This window comes from Toxorhynchites rutilus, chromosome 2 (genome assembly GCF_029784135.1).
Source record: "Toxorhynchites rutilus septentrionalis strain SRP chromosome 2, ASM2978413v1, whole genome shotgun sequence".
Classification (NCBI taxonomy): domain Eukaryota; kingdom Metazoa; phylum Arthropoda; class Insecta; order Diptera; family Culicidae; genus Toxorhynchites; species Toxorhynchites rutilus.
Genome location: NC_073745.1, coordinates 92919924 through 92941960, shown reverse-complemented (window position 1 = coordinate 92941960; position 22037 = coordinate 92919924). Strand labels below are relative to the sequence as shown.

General features: G+C 39.2%; 1 protein-coding gene across 1 annotated transcript in view; it reads right to left on the bottom strand.

Annotated features, from left to right (window-relative positions):
- LOC129765458 (protein stum) overlaps positions 1-22037 on the bottom strand; it is a 142242-nt gene that overhangs the window by 108599 nt on the left and 11606 nt on the right. The gene's annotated exons all lie outside the window — the stretch shown is intronic.

Sequence of the window (22037 nt, the reverse complement as noted above, 5' to 3'; positions counted from 1 at the left end):
TGAGGGTCTGTCCGTTTATACTGCTGAGAAGCACAATATCACTTCAAGGTGGATCAATTCGATTTTTTCATCATTTAACGGACAATCATGATGAGTTCAGACCTTGGTTGATTGAAATTATTCCTCTCACGAGCGATAAACTTCTACGTTTCGTGTATTACAATCCTGTCCATATTACCCCACTATATGTCCATATTATCAGCATCGAAAAAAAATTTCAACTTTTTGGTCTGTTTTAATTTCAGTGAAAAACATTGGAAAGCACTTTTTTGTAAAACCTTTGGCCGATTTTTTCAAAAAACAGTATATTGAACTGTAAGAAACTGTGTTCATGTTTTGGGAAACATGAGATTCCAAAGATACAATAAAAGTTCTTCTTAACATGTCCGTCTTACCCCCACTATAAAGATCTTCAGTGTTTGCAAGGCGACTTTAGCAGTTCAAACGTTTTCACGAAAAAATCACGAGCCGAGGAGTAATTTTAAAATTTAATACTTGAAAATGACTTGAAATGACTTGAAATACGAAACGATTTATTTAAATTTTCATAAATAAAAACCAATGTGTTTTCCCGCTCGAAAACGGATCGTCCGGTGTAATCTGTCTGTTTTGTTGTATTCATTTTCACCCAAGGAAAGTTCATGCGGCGAGAAAAATAGGAAAAGTGAAGGAATATCCTGAAAAGTTATTTCTATATGCTCTACATATCGTATTAGGTGCTGTTAGTCCAATATAAATTTGCATTAATGCATTTAGCATCGTGTTCCGATGGGTTTGAAACTAAAATGGAAATAGGTAGAATAAACACTCAGAAAGTAAAAATCACAAAAAAAAATTACCTTTTCCATTTCAAATATGTTTTCTCCATGATAAAAAACATGTTTTTTTATGAGAATTGATAATTGTAATGATGATTATCTTTTATTACATTGGTGAGTTTTTTTTTCTTTATTTCACCCATACATAACACTGGAGCCATTTCATCTAAGGCCACATAGGACGGCTTTCATCATATCTCATTCCACTTCGACATATTCTACATCCAAAATTAATTTTTAGCAAATGTTTTGGCATCCAATTCACTACATTAAGGGGAGACTCCTGCTTTGAAGGTCGAAAAATAATGCATTTTAGAGATTTTTTTTGACGTAGAACTACGTCTTTCATTAAGGGTGCCAAATCAGAAAACAGGTCACGTTTTTATGAAATAAAGTTAACGTTTATAACTATTTTTGCCGCGAACGGATTTTGGCGATTTACATACCAAACGAATCGGAAATTCCCTAAGATTTGTTTGTTATGCTATACATTGCAATCCCATAGTCTGTATATGGTTTAAATTGATGAAAATTGGAAGTATTCCTATTTTCTCATACATTTGTTCTGTCTATTTGTGTGCTTTCCCGAACAGAGCTGTCAATAACGAGCAACGAAGGGGAAATCGTAGTGGATCTCGCTGAGGCAAACTTTCATTCTTCGTGAGGAAATCGACTGAACAACATCCTTGCTGGGCGAGCTAGACAGGGAGGGATCGAATGTCTTTCTCAAGGCAATGGGAGTGGAGGAGGTAATTTTATGGATAAAGTAAAGTTTTCCAAGGGTCTTTTTGAAGGTTAGAGACGAATGAATTGAAGAAGTTTAAAGTCTCAATCAGGGAAGGAGGACAAACTTTGAGTATCGTTCTGTATCCTTCGCAAAACTGCTTTCAACTAGGATTGCATTTGCGCTTATCTTGATCATTGTGAAGCAGTGCTACTCTTTTCGAGGTTGTTGAGATTAACAGATAGAGTTTATTTCGTATGTTGTTCTGAAATATTGTATGTGATTTGGTTTCGCTTGCCAGTAGCAAAACTTCCTCCACTAAGGATGACAGCTGCGCTTATCTCGAGAATGTATTGTTCTGGGAGCACAAGAATGAATCATCAAATAGTTATCGTCAAATAATTCTACAATAAAAAAAACATTTCAGGGCGACCAAACTGGTAGAACGGCTATTTCAAAATTTTCGTAGCATTATAAAATAATATCCGCAGTTATAAACAAGCGACTTGAATTAAACTACAGTGTAGTTCTACGTCAACAATGCAGTCGTGTCTTGAACACAACCTCCTATATTTTTTTCGGATGTTAAAATAAAGTGAAATGTTCGGGTATTTTGGTTATTGCTCAACAGTCATTCCATGCCTAACCGATATAGTGGTTCTCAGATTTTGGTGAAAAGTGATAGCTTTGTTCCTTATCGTAAAATATTAGACCTTGGTGGAGCTGTGGATTTTTTACACAACTTGTCTCGAAATCGGAGAGTCGTTTTTTTTCGTTTTTGAATTATTTTTCATGAAAAATAACTGTTTAGAAGCTCATAAAAAATCGAAAAACATGAGATATCAAAAAACGGCTATGTAACGCTTCAGATAATCTTTTCTTCATGCTGATAAAAAATTTCAGCCGAATCTGTCGAGTAGATCCTGAGATATCGATACCATATACAGATATACAGCAAAATATATCCCTTGAGGTGACTTCATACTTTTGGCTGTAACTTTTCAACGAAATCAAATATCGAAAAATTCTTTTAGGACAACATTTCTGAGGGCATGAGCGTCCCAAAAATGCATAAAACAAAAATTCGATTTTTTCGACCTTGCAGACCGGGGTCCCCCTTAAATGAGCCTTAAAAATATCAGAAAATGTTCTACTCCCCCATACTGGTATATCATTTGTATAATATACTAGCTGTTATCAATACAGGTCGGACTAGTCAGAGGTAGAGGAGAGGGCTGGAATAGGGGTTGTTCCATACAACTATTTTCGATTATCCGCAGTAGATTTATATACGTTGACAATTCCAAAATTAAATGAATACATTGATTTAATATTCAAACATACCAAATATCATAATTTGATGAAACATGGATGTAGCTAAGATGAGCAGGATCCGTTTAGTATGTTTAAATTCGGTTATCCACATTGTATCATATATAATATGATGATTCGAATGAACATAGACGTAGTAAGGAAAAGGAAAAGTGGGGGTAATAGTGTTGAGATTGTTGCTAAGATGACAAAATAAGTAATAAGTGACCTTTGAATCCGCTTGGCCCATTGATAGCCCATTGGTTAATTGTATTCTCAAAAGATGTCTAATCAGCATCTTCATATGTTACGATATTATCGCAAAACAAACCAAATAAAACTTGTTTGGGAAATTATTATTTACTAGCTGACCCGGCAAACTTCGTTTCGCCCAAAATTGGTTTTTTTGTTATCAATATCTTCAAACAGGGGGGTCTCCGTAGCCACATTGGTTGCGCGTTCGCTTAGTAAGCGATCGATCGTGAGTTCAAAACTCAGGGCCCCCATTGACCATCTTTGTGTTGTTACAGAATAACTACGTCCACGCAACAATCATCAGCGATGGAGATCGATCCACGGTTGAAATAAGATCGATTCATCCATACAACTGCTCTGCTCTGCAGAAATATCGGGCTGCTGTTCTATAAATAACTCAACAATGGATCAACGACTGTCTCCGCTGTCCAGTCTTAACTGTGGATAATGGAAGAACAGATAGAAAACTCTTTCGCCTAAATGGCTACTGTGTAAATATGTACCATTTGCAATGGTATAGAAGGGAATACTCTAACGCCGAAAAATGGCAACTGTGTAATGTGCTAATTATAGATATGATAAATAGGTGACATGTACACGATTAAAATTCGGCTCTGTTACAGCTAAAATGCTAATGAGCCTAAAATAAACAAAAGGGATAAAAAAAAAATATCTTCAAACATTCACGTTTTCTTACTAAGCGCAAGTTTCTGAGTCCAATCGCAGAATTGTTCATTGATTGATCTTCTAATCGACCCCGTTGAATTTACCTTTTACTAAAAAATTCCTAGTACTTCTACCAAGACTCATCATTATAATATCAGATTATTTTCAGACATAATTCTCGTTCAAGGTTTTTCAACCACTTGCAAATAACATGTTATCATTCATTCTGTATAGCTTCTGTGCACGATTACACCATTGTTTAAACTTTGTGTTTACCAAATCGGCAAGCGTTGGCATTAGGGGTGTCCGTTTTGATACATCACCGTTGAACTATTATTGGAACTTTTTTCATTTTCAAATTACACATAATAACAAAAATTGAAATAAATAAAATTTTCAACGATAACTAATATAGAAATATAATTTCTTTTACTAATTTATATTTTCCAAATTATTATATTCTGTTCATATCGAACAGTTGTCTACTTCTTCGTTTTTATTAATATGGCAGAGGGCGGGGAGGATCCCCCATCCACGCCAAAGAATATATCAGATAATGAACCTCCTCCTGAAGAGCAGGAGGATGAAACAGAAGATGAGGAGGACAATTCTGTTTACGAGATAGAAAGCTCTGAAGATGAGGAAAAAGACGAGAAGCAGGATTTTCGTCTAAAAGAATACCCTGATGGCGCCAAAGGCCCATTTATCGTATACTTTAGACGAAAATCCAAACCTCTTAACGTCATTCGCATCTCAAAAGAGTTGACACAGAAATTTTCCGAAGTTACCGAGATTACTCGGATGGGGCCAGACAAATTACGAGTTGTCGTCTCCAGCAGGACCCAAGCGAATGCAATAACGCGCTGTGATCTCTTTGCGATTGAGTATCGCGTATACGTACCCTGTTGCAACGTTGAAATAGACGGTGTAATAAACGAAAAGGGTTTGACTCGAAAAGAGATACTCGATGGTGTCGGTCGCTTCAAGAACTCTTCACTTAAAAGTGTGAAGATTCTTGCATGCGATCGACTGAAATCTGTGTCACTTAAAAATGACAAAAGAGTCCTCAATCGGACAAACTCTTTTCGTGTGACATTTGAGGGTTCCGCCCTTCCTAACTACGTTGCAATAGGTGCACTTCGTTTACCCATTCGGTTGTTTGTACCCCGAGTAATGAAATGCAACAAATGTATGCAACTCGGTCACACGGCCGCCTATTGTTGCAACAAAAAACGTTGCGCAGATTGTGGAGAGAGCCATGATGAGAATCCTTGCCCGAAAGAGCGCAAGTGTCTTCATTGCGGCGGGACTCCTCATGATCTTACTCAATGCCCGGTGTACATACAACGAGGGGAAAAAATCAAGCGTTCCTTAAAAGAACGTTCCAAGCGGACTTATGCAGAAATGCTTAAGAGTCCCGTTCCAACGACTCAGGACAATCCCTACTCCATTCTGCAGAACGACGAGCCTGTTGCTGACGCTCCCAATGCAGGAAGTTCCGGTACATCGCAGGGTGCCATCAGGAAAAGAAAAATTACTTCTTTTCCATCACTCCCCAGAAAGAAAACCGAAACTTCCCAAGTTGGAATGAAAACTCGAATCGAACGTGCTGAGAATAGACCGAAGCAAGTACCTCCTGGTTTAAGCGGTTCTTCTACGCACCAGGGGTCCTCAGCACTTCCCGGAGCAACACCCAACACGTCTGTTCCTTTTTCGCGGTCGAGGCAACAGCCACAATCTGGCTTGCTTGCGCTTTCTGACCTGGTGGACAACATTTTAAATGCTTTAAATATAAACGACCCTCTTAAAAGCATAGTATTATGTTTGCTTCCGATTGTGAGAACATTTTTGAAAGAAAAATTTGGTTTTTTGGCAGCGTTCATTTCCCTCGACGCCTGATTCAGTGCAAGAGGTCAAGGATTTGACCACTGTAATACAGTGGAATTGCAGAAGCATTATTCCTAAACTTGATCAGTTTAAATTTTTAGTTCACAGCTCTAACTGTGATGTATTTTCTCTCTGTGAAACATGGCTTTCTTCAGCCGATGAGCTGAATTTCCACGATTTCAACATTATTCGCCTCGATCGAAATGACTCGTTTGGTGGCGTACTATTGGGGATTAAAAAATGTCACTCCTTCTATAGAGTCACTCTCCCATCGATGACAGGCATTGAAGTTGTTGCTTGCCAGACACAAATCAATGGCAAAGACCTCTGCATTGCTTCGATATATATCCCTCCCAGAACTATGGTAGGCCGCCATCAGTTCTTTGATACTATCGAGGCAATGCCGGAGCCGCGGGTAATCTTAGGTGATTTTAACTCCCATGGAACAGCATGGGGATCACTCTACGATGACAACCGTGCCACTTTGATTTATGATCTGTGCGACAACTTCAAATTGACAGTTTTGAATACTGGGGAAGCAACCAGAATAGCCAACCCTCCTGCACGGGCAAGCATGCTAGACATATCTCTATGCTCTTCTTTGTTATCCCTGGATTGCATGTGGAAGGTAATCCAAGATCCCCACCTTAGTGATCACCTACCAATAATTTTATCGATCGCTAATGAATCAAGCTCTCGTGAGTCAGTCAATATTTCGTATGACCTCACGAAGAATATTGACTGGAGAACATTTGCGGAAATGATAACTGAAGCAATTGTTTCAATGCATGAACTTCCTCCACTCGAAGAGTATAACTTTATATCGAGTTTGATTTACGAAAGCGCTTCAAGCTCAAAAGAAACGTGTACCGGCTACCACTTTCCGACGTCGTCCTCCATCACTTTGGTGGGACAAGGAGTGTGCAAAGGTCTACCTTGAAAAATCATCCGCTTTCAAAAAATTCAGGAAAACTGGATTAGTGGAATGGTTTCTAAAGTACCAAGCTCTAGAAGCCAAACTAAAAGGTTTGATTAAAGCAAAAAAGCGTGGATATTGGCGGAAGTTCGTCAATGGTTTGTCAAGGGAGACCGCTATGAGCACTCTTTGGAATACGGCTAGGAAAATGCGTGGATGGAACCATACAAACAAAAGTGAGGAATACTCTGACCGTTGGATTTTTAACGTTGCAAGGAAGGTTTGCCCCGACACCGTTCCTGCACAAAACGTCGTACGCGACATTCCACTTCAAAGCGATTATGAGAATTTTTCGATGGTGGAATTCTCAATTGCCCTTCTCTCATGTAACAATTCAGCTCCGGGGTCGGACAAGATTAAATTCAACTTGTTGAAGAATCTTCCCGACTTGGCAAAACAGCGTTTGCTGAACTTGTTCAACAAGTTTCTGGAGATGAATATTGTCCCGCATGACTGGAGACAAGTGAGAGTGATAGCCATACGGAAACCCAACAAGCCGGCTAGCGATCACAATTCGTATAGGCCGATTGCAATGTTATCCTGTATTCGCAAATTGTTAGAGAAAATGATTCTACTTCGTTTAGACAAGTGGGTCGAAACGAACAATTTGCTGTCAAATACGCAGTTTGGCTTCCGCCGAGGTAGAGGGACAAATGATTGTCTCGCGCTGCTATCTTCTGAAATCCAAATCGCATTTGCTCGCAAAGAACAAATGGCTTCCGTTTTTCTCGATATCAAAGGGGCATTTGATTCAGTTTCCATGGAAATTCTCTCAGAGAAGCTTCATAATCGTGGACTTTCACCAATTCTTAACAATTTCCTGTACAATTTACTGTCAGAAGAGCACATGATTTTCTCTCATGGCAGCTCGAAATCTTCTCGTTACAGTTTTATGGGCCTACCACAAGGCTCCTGCCTAAGATTCTAAGTGTACCACATTGCGTATTTGAAACAGAAATGCCAGCAAAGAATCAATTTTCTCCAAACAATTACCGGAACATGGTGGGGTGCCCGTCCAGGAGACCTCATTCAGTTGTACAAAACAACGATATTATCAGTGTTAGAATATGGCAGTTTTTGCTTCCGATCAGCTGCCAGGATTCATATTCTCAAGCTGGAGAGAATACAATATCGTTGCTTGCGTATAGCCATGGGGTGTTTGCATTCGACACATACGATGAGTCTCGAAGTTTTGGCAGGAGTACCCCCGCTTACTCTTCGGTTCACAGAATTATCCTACAGATTTCTCATCCGTTGCAAGATCATGAATCCATTGGTGATTGATAACTTCGAAAATCTACTCCAACTGACTCCTCAGTCAAGTTTTATGTCTTTATACCATGAGTACCTTACCCACGACGTGCACTCTTCACCAGGCATCTCCAACCAAGTTTGCTTCCCATACTTTTGCAATTCCTCTGTCATTTTTGATCTGTCCATGCGACAAAAAATCCATGGAATCCCAGATCACCTACGCTCCGATTCTATTCCGCCGATATTTTCGGCAGAATATGGGAAAGTTGGATCTGATAAAATGTTCTTTACTGACGGTTCATTCATAAACGGGTCCACTGGCTTCGGCATCTTCAATGAAAATTCCAGTGCCTCTTTCAAACTCAAAGATCCTTGTTCCGTGTATGTCGCTGAACTGGGTGCGATATATTACGCATTAGGGATCATTGAAACATTGCCCATCGACCACTATTTTATTTTTTCAGACAGTCTCAGCTCATTAGAGGCAATCCGCTCAATGAAGGTTGATAAACGCTCATCTTATTTCCTAACAAGAATAAGACAACTATTGAGTGTTTTGGTCGAAAAATTATTCAAGATTACCTTAGCATGGGTTCCCTCTCATTGCTCGATTCCGGGGAATGAGAAAGCGGACTCGCTAGCTAAGGTGGGCGCTTTAGAAGGCACTCTTTTTGAAAGGCAAATTGCTTATAATGAATTTTTCCACATTCCTCGTCAGTATACGCTCGTAAGTTGGCAGCGCATGTGGAGTGGAGATGAGTTCGGTCGTTGGTTACATACGATTATCCCTAAGGTCTCGACGAGTGCATGGTTCAAGGGATTGAATGTAGGTTGTGATTTCATTCGCGTGATATCTCGGCTTATGTCCAATCACTACAACCTAAACGCGCATCTCTATCGCATTGGGCTCGCAGCAAACAATCTTTGTGATTGTGGCGATGGCTACCACGACATCGAGCATGTTGTCTGGTCGTGTATCCGGTTCCATGCTGCTCGCTCTCAGCTCTCTAGAGCACTGAGAGCACAAGGCAGACAATCGGATATCCCCGTCCGGGATATCTTAGGTAGCCGTGATCCTGATCTTCTGCTTCATCTATACCTGTTCCTCAGAAACGCCGATGTCAACGTTTAATGATGTTTCCTTCGTTGTGTCCCCGTTTCATATCCCTCCTATCCGATCGATAAACTTTTACTTAGTCGCGGCAATACATACACACACTCTTTACAGACACACGGGCCAAAGGTTGTGCAGTCCACTGATCATTCAACAAGAGCCAAAGGTTGTACCGCTCATGACAACTCTACACGAACTGATGATTGCGCCGGCTAGTGACCATTCTATCCTGGATTCCTCGAGTCGAGAAAGACGCACCACGCTAGATATGAGGTACAGACTAGGGGGGCGTTGCTGATTAATGGTCAGCTGCATCCCAATAGGAAGTATCCCGTGTCGGGCACACGTACAGAGCATTGGAGACAGCAACATCCCAATTACGAAAACACTTGTAATACTAACCTCGAGCCAACCGCGAGTAATCGGTTACATATTACTAACATAGATAATAAGAAAAATTGTATTGAACTCCCGGCCCCGTGAGGCTAACGCCATATGAGCCTTTATAAAAATATATATTTTGGAAAAAAAAAAAAGACATGTTACTCCGTTACATGGAGTACATGTTTGATACAGAAGACATAATAAAATGAAGACATCTCAAATCGGACTATTCATTTCTCGGGGTTTGCACTTCCCAACACATTTGGCTATTCATTTATATAGTTAAAAGAAAGTCAAAGCATCAAAGAAACATTTCTCATACCCAAAAACCCTCACATGCCAAATTTAGCTCCATTTGCTTGATTAATTCTCGCGTTCTACACATTTTTTGTGAATCTTTTTATGATAGCCACCCTCTTAGAGAAGTGAGGGGAGGGGGTGTCGAATGATCATAGAAACATTTATTACATTATTTGCACTTTTTCCGAGCTGACTTTCAGAAAGAGAGGTCTGCTCCCATACATACAAACATTTTCTAACTCTTGAAAAAAATGCTTTTATTTGTTCATTTCACTTTTCAGTACACGATAAAGCATTTTTTTCTGCCGAAGATAATATTTGTTCTGCCAACTCTAGTTTGAGTGTACAACCTGAAGAAAAAAAATGGATAAATCAAAACGTGGAACATATCACATTGAGATCATGCTTGGTGTTTTGCAATTATTAATTTTTTGTTAAAAAACAAGTATACAATTATCTTTACTGTGCTGGATACTTATATACAGCCACTCCATGCCAAACCGTGATTCTCCAAAAATCCATTTTTTTTTGCATTTTTGCCAAAAATGTCTTTTTTCAAAAATTCATAACTTTCGAACCACTGGACCAATTCAAATGTTCGACACATTAAATTAAAGCCAATTAGCATTTTTTTTTTGTTTTTTTTTTTGTAAGAATACCACAGTTACAGAAAATTTGAATTATGTTTTCGTTATTATTGATTGTGTTTTTTTATAGTTTTCATGGTCTCGGGACCAAAGGCGCTATATTTTATAATATTTTTTCTGGAAAGCTGAGAATCCACATAACATATCTCGAAACCAGGGAGGCGTTTTTTTTCATTTCTGAGTTAGGATTTTTCAAAGTTACCGATGGTCCGAAAAATCATTTTTTTAAATTTTTTCCACTGCAAAAAATTATAACTTTTGATCTACTGAACCGATTCAGATGGCCGACATATCAAATTAAAGCGATCATCTGAATCGGTCTAGTGATTCAAAAGTTATGAATTTTTGAAAAAAGTCATTTTTGGAAAAAAGAGGAAAAGTTGATTGTTCGGACATAATGAAAAAATAGAAAAATACGACTCTAATGTTTTGCGATGAAGAATAAAATTACCACTTTTCACGAAAATCTGAGAACCACTATATCGGTTTGGCATGGAATGGCTGTATACATATAAAATATATATATATATATATATATATATATATATATATATATATATATATATATATAATATTTCCAATCAATTGATGCAAACATCTCTACGATCTATCAAGAATAGTCGAGGCATAAGCGATCGGAATCTTTCATTATTTCAAAATAAAAATGATACCCATGATGTGTAATTTCGTTTCTAATTCTATCTTGAAACTGGAATTTTACCTCAAAATATTTTAGATTCATTTCCCTTGGATTTTTGAACAGATGATTCAACAATAACATTATGCTATGTTCGAGGTACCTCAAGGGTTATACACAAATGGAACGGCCGAGAGAGAGAAAGAAGTTTGAGTAAATATTTCAACCTGGATTTGTACACCGAAACCCCTTCCCCAGTTGGACTCATTTCTTTCTTTGTACTTTTTGTATGTAAACCATTTCTATCGCCTCGCCACCGGCTCGGGACTGTCCACTCTTTGGCGAATGGTAATAAACACATACACAGTGTGGCGCCACCGCCGATGTGTGGGAGTATATTTCCTTTTTCCAGTCGCTTTCGCTGCCGTTTGAATGAAAGCTTGCTCGAACGCCAACGCCAGGCGAAAGGTGGAAAAACCCTCCTTGACTGTGTTCAAGGATTTCGCATTGGCAACACTTGTATTCGAACGATTCGCCTTCAACCCTATGCGGCGGTTAAATCAACCGGCTGTTTTTCACGCGGATTTTGATTTGACACCAGAAAACGTATACATTAGAGCTGCCTAATAAGTTCATTCTCACACAACGACAGCGGGCGAACTTGAAGTGCCGATTTGCTGGAAGAGGGGTTTTCTCTCTTGTTTTGTGGACCACTGAGGACTAGTTTCTTCAGTTTCAGTCTTGATGTGCAAATCCTGTCATCTCTGTATCCATACGCTTAAAATATATGTAACTCTCCACAGGAATTGAAATTATCATAAAAACTATCTTTAAATGATATCTGTATCGTGTTTAACATCGTTACTTGACTTGTTTGATGATGGATTAGTTTGAAAACTTCGTACTATACATACCTATCTCCAATTCAAAAGAACTAATTTACAATCACAATTTGTTAGTTCTTTTCTACAATGTATTGTTTGTATTTTCGTGAATCAGAATTTCATGCGAAAGGAGTTATGAATAAAATCATACCAGTAATTGACACAGATATTCATGGCGTTTAAAATTTCACCAGTTCATAGATTCATAACAGATAGAATTGTAAGCTGAATATTCAAATCAAAATTACAACCGTTGATCCACTAAGTTATGCGTTCTTCTTTCTACCCTCTTTCAAGCCTTTACAGAATTATATTAGAGCCAAGAACTACGACTCTTTGGACAGCATAAAAATACCTTGATCAGAATCCAAACAGGTTTCGGAACAATGCAACTCGAAAACTAAAAAAAAAGAATTTAATCGATCTTCATACACTGCGATTCACAACTATAGAACCACTAATTTTTTCGGAGTTTCCAGAAATAAGTCGGTTGAATTGATGTATACAGTGTAGGATATAATAACTATCTTCATTTTTAAGACTGACCAGACGCGAAATATACAAAAACTAAAATTCCAGTGTTTCATATCTATAGAACCAGAGGGAGCAACTCTCACTCCTTAAAAGAATTAACGTCAATTTCACATGAACTACAATAAGTTTCTAATTCGTAGGTCATCTTTAGTTCTCAATCAGTTGAATTAACCCATTCGGGGTGGTTTTGACCAAGCTGCGCTATGTTGTAGCATGTATCTCGTTCTACGCAGAGGATACGGCTCGTTTAAGCTCTTCAACTCACTCATACTGCTTGTAAGCTGCATCTACTATTCGTACGATCACTCTTCGTTAGTTCTTGATAGGGTTTTGATCTGGTAAACAAGCTGACCAGTCCATAATGAATTATTGTAATTCATGTGAAATTGACGTTAATTTTTCATAGGAGTGAGACTAACAAAACTACACATTCCAGTGTTTCATATCTATAGAACCAGAGGGAACAACTCTCACTCCTTAAAAGAATTAACGTCAATTTCACATGAACTACAATAAGTTTCTAATTCGTAGGTCATCTTTAGTTCTCAATCAGTTGAATTAACCCATTCGGGGTGGTTTTGACCAAGCTGCGCTATGTTGTAGCATGTATCTCGTTCTACGCAGAGGATACGGCTCGTTTAAGCTCTTCAACTCACTCATACTGCTTGTAAGCTGCATCTACTATTCGTACGATCACTCTTCGTTAGTTCTTGATAGGGTTTTGATCTGGTAAACAAGCTGACCAGTCCATAATGAATTATTGTAATTCATGTGAAATTGACGTTAATTTTTCATAGGAGTGAGAGTTTTTTATCTGGTTCTATAGTTATGAAACACTGGAATTTAAGTCTTTTGTATGTTTCGCGCTTGAACGCAACAATAGAGTTCAAATAGCTAGTCTTATAAATGATAGTTATTATATATACACTATATACTTCAATTCAACCGACTTTTTACATATCTTAGGAAACTTCGAAAAAATGAATGGTTCTATAGTTGAGAAACGCAGTATTTTCACCTAATGCCGTTTGAATTAAAAACGTCTGCGCCATATCAAACACAAGCTTTGAACACATCATTTCTATACAATGATTACATCTGCAAAAGCTGACTCTCGACAAATTGTTCGAGGGCACGATTGAACCTAAAATATGGAACTGAGCATATTCACAGCATTCACCATGTAATTATCCTTCCTACGCCACCGAACTGCAAGTGCATGAACGAGAGCTAGCGTGTAACCCAACAGCTAATTTTACAAATGGAAATTCTGTTCGATAGGTGTATGACGCCGTAAAATTTCAGTCATCCATACCGAAACAAACCATCGGCGATTAGCGTACATTTTTGAATGAAATGAAGGGTATACAAGAACTTGAGATAACCTGAGATTAGCTTATCGGTGAACCATCAAACAGTGATATGAATTTCCGTTAAATGAGTAAATTCAGTCCAAGCACATATTCTCTCTCGGAATAAAATATTGCCACCACTATAAATTTCACTCCATTCCCGTTAATCTACATCTCCACCCAGCCACTCAGAGCAACAAATAATTTCAACTAAAACATAACCGCCGCCGATAGCAAACTATCTCACCTTTCATCTGTTATTTATCGTCCAGAGGTTCTCTCCGCAGGTGCAAACTGTGAGTTTTCCACCAGCAAGTAGAACTTATTTCACTGCGAGCATGGCGCGAACTAATTTACGCTTCCCTACATTGATTGATTGCTTCCGACTCCGATTCTATTCACCTTGTGAGCAAAGCTGGGGTGAGATACACTGTCACTTTCATCCTTTCCCCTCCAAATCGCATGTTGAACTAATGTTAACTGAAGTTTTTTTTACACTATTTTTTGGATGACTTTCGATTTCATGCTGCACTTCAGTTGTTTTCAAGAAAGTAATGAAGAAGAAACACTTGTGGTCACTCCCGAAAATGTTTCGAAAGCGTTGGTGATAAGGCTCTGTATCCGTAATAATATGGACACCCAAAAATTGTAATAAAACAGCCATGAAGCTTTATGTTTCCAATGCAACTGTTCATTGCATAAGAATGGGATGTGGTTTACAAATTCACACATTCAAAACATCATCATTCTGTATTTATATAAAAATATCGAACTTGGTGCTTCACTCCAGCCATGAGAGTTTATACAGACTCCTCCGTTACTTCGTTACAGACTCCGCGATTCATTTGTAAAGAACCGTGGATCGTACGCTCGTTCCGGCGAACCGGCTCAAATGAGCGGCTCGTGAGCGCTCGCCCATCTCTACTGTGAACCAGAGATTTGCCCAATTCCAGATTTTTTTGCAAGTAGACGTTTTCGATATAGGATTTTCTTTTTGACTGTACAAAATCCGTTCACTAAATTGTTGTTTTCATTCGTCGTCATATTGAAATGTCAAAATAAAACATAAAAACTTTTAACGCAGACACCCATCTCTGTTTGTGTGGAATGTTTCCCTCGTGGTTGGAATATTTCAAAAGTTACAATGTTTTGAATGAGTCCAGTTTACCGCGGATACAAACGTTAACATTCATAAAGTAACGATAAGGCCTCGGCAAGGGGGGACTGATTGGTTGCCTGTTCGCTACTAAGCAAACGATCATAACTCAGGACCCTCAATTGACAAACTTTGTGTGTTATTCTAGCTACTACGTCCACGTAACAATCATCATGTGACGGTAACCCCAGTCCCTGAGAGTGGTACGGGACGATCTGCTGCATCAGTAATTGGTGCTATTTATAATACAACCATGGAAGCCTCATATGAACAGTACCGCTGTGTTGGACCATACAATAGAAACAATAGGAATATTCTTACGCCGAAAAAGGCGACATGTCTACCGATTAGATATGCAACAACATTGTCGCAAGATGAAAATGTACACGAATAAATTCGGCTCTGTTACAGCTGAATTGTTAAATGAACCTAATAAAAATAAACAGATGGGATAGCAGAAGGCCTCAACAAGTTCCGCTGTATCCATCAACAAAAAAGAGAAGTCACCTAATCCTCAAGCTACGAGGTCTACGACGGTGAGTTTATAAGGGTCATGGTTTGTGGCTACAAACTTGCACCATCCTCAATCGGCACTAAACTACCAGTACTTGCTTTCACCTGTCCTGGAAATAACCGTCTCGAGCTGTACTGGGATTGCACTGTTTAAACCGACCTCTCGATCCACATCAACCGAGCAGGTATAATGGTTTATGACAAGAGCGACCGACAAGTTACTGAACCAAAATATGGAGGAGGCCCACGAACACAAAATTCGCAAGTACCAGCCATTGGCCGTAGAACTCATGAAACTGTGTAAACTAAGAGAGGCCATGATTTGTTCCATTCTATGTACCAACTCAACTGCAATCTGTTTCTAGACTGTGATTGTCTCGAAGATGCTTCTGGAAGCGCAAAAGGTGCTAAACATGGAAAAGGAATAGACCGGTATCCAAAAGTCGGTCATCCATAGTACCAACCCGATTGTCCGAAAATTCCTTGGTCAGAACTAAACAGCCCGATCATGCCGATACGTGCATTTCGCAGAGCCTAGTCACACAACATTAACACAATACTACCCCGACAAACATATTTTGAATATCAATTTGCATTTTTTTTATAATTCCGGATATTACGTTAGAATGCATCGAACTGTTGCATTGAATTGTATCGAAATAATTATTTAGTGAAACGTTCGGTGGCCCTGAAAGGCGCCAAAAGTTCCCGGTGGAAAAACTTCATGTTTCATGTTTCGTATCACAATGAACTCTTTGTTCTAATCACCTGCATCCAGTTTATTCAACTTCTTCATGTTCTTCTATAACACTTCGTCCAAACTTGATGTTCCTCATTAACTTTCATAATTCGATCAACTTTTACATCAACCATTTGCTTTTTATTCTCTTCATTGGGTTTTGATATACTCTCGGTTGTATTTACCAACCTTCCGGATATGGATTTCCTTCGATCGCCTAATACCCTTAACTCAATTCCTTCTACTAGAACCTCTTGGTCGAACTCACTTCAAACTCCCAGTTAGATTGAATTCAATCTCTCGGCTGGATTCACTCCAACCACCTACCTCCCGGTTGAATTTAATTCAATTGTATTTTGTTGTATTCACTTCAGTCTCTCGGTTGGAATCACTTCAACCTATAGTTTGGACTCCTTTCATTTTTTCGGTTGGATTCACTTCAACCCTTCAACGTCATTCGTTATTGATCATTCAAAATTCTCTTCTACCTCTCGGGTGAACAACATCAACGTCCCTGTTGATCCAACATCAACCTCCCGGTTGTATTTCCTTCAACTGGATCAGATTATTTAGATCACGGAAAAGCCAACCATAATAACGTTAACACGTTCCGCTTTTATCGCAGATTCATTATTTAAAAAAATATTTTTTTTTGTTGAATAGGATTTTGAAGATATTTTTCCTTGAAATTATTTGAAACGATCACCTGGCATCAATTAAAAAATTTATAAATTTCAATGTTTATATTTGTTTATGTTGCGCGAATGCCGCTTCTTAGTCACTGAATGTTGCGTTTATCTAAATCAAAATAGAGGGTTCCAGTTTACAACTCTCTTGGACAGTTATGATTTCAATACATAGCAATTTCCGATTATGGGAAAAACGGACACCGATGCTTCAAATCAACAAGATGAACAAACCAACAGACTGTATCGCGTCGAATACGGCTCTTTTGCTAAAATAACTTGCAGAATATGTCCCTAAGAGTTTAGCACAATCCACATCCAATCACTGTGATAGAAATAAGAATGATGTAGATGTTGAAGTGGATTAGTGAGATCGCTGCTATTCCTCAACTACTTTCGAGCTTGTGACATATACAATTGTGTTTACGTTAAGTTGGCTACTCATTCCTCATTGATCAATTGTAAGAGCCGGACGTCTATTGTTCGTGCTCTGTTAGCAATAAATCGAAGCTGTTTTTTTTCCTTTTTCTAAAGTGGTTTTTAGTTGGTTTTTTTCTGCTTTCGTCGCAAGTGAAGTGCACCAAAAGCAACAGGAAGCGCCTCTCTGGCAAGCCCGGATCGTTCATTCGTTCGTTCCACTGAACGCCGTCAACAAAACAGAGAAGTACAACAATAAATTTTGCCCTCGCGCAATAGTGTTTACCTTGTAGCGCGCGGCTTTGTATCGCTCTCTGAATAGGGGTGTTCAAGGTTGTTCGGACACTTAAAATTAATATTTTTTTTTGAAGAATTTTTTTTTTTTTTGGAAAGTAATTTTAGTTTTGAAATATTTTTTTAGTTTACGTTAATTTTAAGTCTAAGTTAGTTTTAAGTGGAGTTTTTGCGCGCGCGTGTGTGTGTGTGCGTGTGTGTGAGAAAGTTTTTTTTTGTTTTTCATAGACGTCTGTTATGGCGTCTGCTGATGCTATTGTTGCGCGGACGCGCTATTACCAACAGTCCTCAAAGGCACCATGGGTTGTTTTTTTTCGGCCCAAGGAGAAATCGTTGAGAACTCTTGACATTTCAAGAGATTTGCTGCGTAAGTATCCGGATGTCTTGATACGTAAAGAGAGACCGGACAAACTGCGTGTAGAAGCACCGACTTTTGATGTGGCGAACAAGATTGTTGACCACGAGATTTTCAACAGGGAGTACCACATTTACATCCCTTCTCGAGATGTGGAGATAGAAGGCGTAGTCTCCGATGCGAGTCTGAGTGTTGAAGAATTGAAATAAGCATCGGGTTGTTTTAAAAACTCCCTAATTGGTGAGCTTGTGAAGATTCTGGATGTTAGGCAACTACATGCAGCATCTTTGGAAGACAACCAAAAAGTCTATAAGCCTTCACACTCGTTTCGGGTGACTTTCGCTGGTTGTGTTCTCCCGAACTATGTGAAAGTAGATAGTGTTTTTTTCCGGTGCGCTTGTTTGTACCGCGGGTCTATAATTGCACCATCTGTAATAATTTGGGACATTCTTCCAGCCATTGCGGCAACAAGTTCCGCTGCGGTAAATGTGGTGAAAAACACAGTGAGGATTCTTGTACACAAACAGTGGAAAAATGTATCCACTGTGGCGAGAATCCTCACGCACTACAGGAGTGCCCAAGGTACAAACAGCACTCCGATAAAGTGAAGCGTTCTATCACAGGACGCTCCAAGCGGACTTATGCTGAAATGCTCAAGGCCACATCAGCCGCTCATGATGAAAATCAATTTTCGGTTTTGTCAACTCAAGAATTGGACTCTGATTCTGATGAGGATCACACTACGGCTGCACCAGAATCTTCGACAAAGGATGATTCTCAAAAAAGAAAACTCTCTTCACCAATGATGCACCGTAAGAAAGCTAAAATGATCCTCAGAAGATTGTCTAATTCAAAGGATAATGGTAAAAAAACTAACCCGAAGACTCCTTCTCAGCCAATTCCTGGTTGCAGTAAGGATTATACGCCGTTACCCAGAAGAGAGAGAAACAAAAATTCGCGTCCAATCGAGGATTGATAGCTTTTTCGGACATTGTGGACTTTATATTAAACACCCTCAATATTCAAGACCCCCTTAGAAGCCTTATTTCTGCCTTGCTTCCATCTCTGAAGTCTTATCTTAAGCAATTGACTGTTTCATGACCCCTCCTTGCATCAATCATATCTTTCGATGGATAATTCACCTAACGTAGTAGGAGATATGATCAATGTGCTACAATGGAACTGCCGTAGTCTAGTGTCTAAACTAGACTCGTTCAAATTTTTACTTCAAAATTATGACTGTGATATATTCGCCCTTTCTGAAACATGGCTTTCTTCTGATACAGAACTCAACTTCCACGATTTTAACATTATTCGCCTGGATAGAAATGATTCTTATGGAGGAGTACTTTTGGGGATCAAAAAGTGCTACTCTTTCTATAAAATTCCTCTCCCAGCTCTATCAGACGTCGAAATTGTCGCGTGTCAAATAACGACAAAGAATAAAGAACTTTGCATAGCTTCAGTATACGTTCCTCCAAATACTAACATTAGCCGTAGTCAACTTTGGAATCTAGTCTCGATTCTCTCATCCCCAGTTCTAATACTGGGTGACATGAACTCCCATGGTACTGGGTGGGGTGATCCTTATGATGACGCTAGAGCGGCTATTTTTTACGATTTATGTGACGATTTCAATTTGACTATCTTGAACACTGGTGAAGCGACACGAATCCCAAAACCTCCGGCTCGAGAAAGTCGTCTCGACCTATCTTTTTGCTCAAGCTCGCTATCATTAGATTGTCAGTGGAAGGTCATCAATGATCCCCATGGTAGCGATCACTTGCCAATCAATATATCAATCAAGTGTAGCCCGCAATCCACTGAACCATCTCGAGTTCCATTTGATCTAACAAGGAACATCGACTGGCAAAAATTTGCAACGGCGGTAACAATTGGTGTCGAATCAATAGATATACTTCCACCATTGTAAGAATATCGATTTTTTGTAGATTTGATGTATAAAAGCTCATTGGAAGCACAAAAAAGAAAAGTTCCAAGTGCTCCGTTTAAAAGAAAACCAGCCACTCCTGGCTGGGACGACGAATGCACAAAATTGTATTTGAAAAAATCTGATGCTTTCAAAGCTTTTCGTAGACATGGAACATCCACACACTTCGAGGAATATTCAAAGCTTGAAATACAGCTGAAACAATTAATTAAAGCAAAAAAACGCGGTTACTGGCGCAATTTCATTGAAGGTCTTTCTCGTGAAACCTCAGTACGTACCTTGTGGAGGGTAGCTCGCAACATGCGTAACCGCTCATCTACTAACGAGAGTGAGGAATACTCCAACCGATGGATATTCGATTTCGCTAAAAAGGTCTGTCCAGACTCAGTTCCAGCCCAACATATTCTTCGAGAAACGTCTCTAAGCGGTGGACCTCTGGACAGACCATTCTCAATGCTGGAATTTTCTATGGCTCTTCTTTCATCGAACAACTCTTCACCCGGAAGCGATATGATTAAATTCGTTCTTCTAAAAAATCTTCCCCATATCGCGAAAAGACGCATGCTAGACTTATTCAATACCCTACTAGAAAACAATATTGTGCCACCCGAATGGAGACAGGTCAAAGTAATAGCAATTCACAAACCTGGCAAACCAGCGTCTGACCATAACTCATACCGTCCGATTGCTATGCTCTCGTGCATTAGAAAATTGTTGGAAAAAACGATCCTTCGAAGACTCGATCAATGGATCGAGAAAAATAATTTGCTATCAAGTACACAATTTGGGTTTCGTAAGAGCAAAGGAACAAACGATTGTCTAGCGTTGCTTTCTACGGGTATTCAACTGGCCTTTGCGCACAAGGAGCAACTGGCTTCAGTATTCTTGGATATTAAGGGAGCTTTTGATTCGGTTTCCATAGAAATTCTGTCAGACAATCTGGACAGATGTGGACTTCCTGGAATTTTGAATAACTTCTTGTACAATTTGTTGTCAGAAAAGCGAATGAACTTTACCCTTGGACAACTGACAACTTCCAGAAATAGTTATATGGGTCTACCCCAAGGCTCATGTCTCAGCCCCCTTCTTTATAATTTTTATGTGAAAGATATTGACAGTTGTTTGGCTAAGACAACTTGCAGATGATGGTGTGGTTTCCGTCAGAGGTCCCCATGCCGAAAACTTGCAAAGACCATTGCAAAATTCCCTAGGTAACTTGTCTTCCTGGGCAAGGAACTTAGGGATCGAATTCTCGCCGCAGAAAACAGAACTGGTAGTGTTTACTCGAAAGCGGTTCCCAGCCCAACTGCAACTCAAGCTTTTGGGCAGAAGCATTACCCAATCATTGACCTTCAAGTACCTTGGTGTCTGGTTTGATTCAAAATGCACTTGGAATACCCACATTACGTATTTGAAGCAAAAATGTCAAAAAAGGGTCAACTTTCTCCGTTCGATTTGCGGCACGTGGTGGGGAGCTCATCCGGGAGATCTCATAACGCTTTATAAAACAACTATTCTATCTATTCTGGAGTATGGCTCTTTCTGCTTTCTCTCAGCAGCTAAAAGTCACCTTCTAAAATTGGAACGAATTCAATATCATTGTCTGCGTATAGCCCTTGGCTGTATGCACTCAACGCATAACATGAGTCTCGAGGTTCTGGCAGGAGTAATTCCTCTACAGAACCGATTCTGGGAACTTTCTCTCAGAATACTGGTGAAATGCGGAGTCACGAACACACTTGTGATTGAAAACTTTGAAAAAATTCTTCATCTAAATATACAATCTCGGTTTATGAGAATTTATTACCACTATATTTCGTCAGATATTTGTCTTCCATCGTTTACTCCAGATCGTGCTCACTTCACCATCAGCAGTTCCTCAATTGAATACGATCTGTCGATGAAACAAGCAATACTTGGGATTTCAGAATAGCTTCGACCAACTTTCATTCCCCGTATTTTTAACCGAAAGTACCAAAAAGTCAATTGCATGAAAAGATACTTCACTGATGGGTCTCGCCTCAATGGATCCACTGGCTTCGGTGTTTTCAATGAAAATTCGAGCGCCTTCCGTAAACTGCAGGAACCTTGTTCCGTTTATGTTGCTGAGCTGGCAGCAATCGACTTCGCATTGTGGATGATCTCCAACAAGCCTGCAGACCATTACTTCATTTTCTCGGATA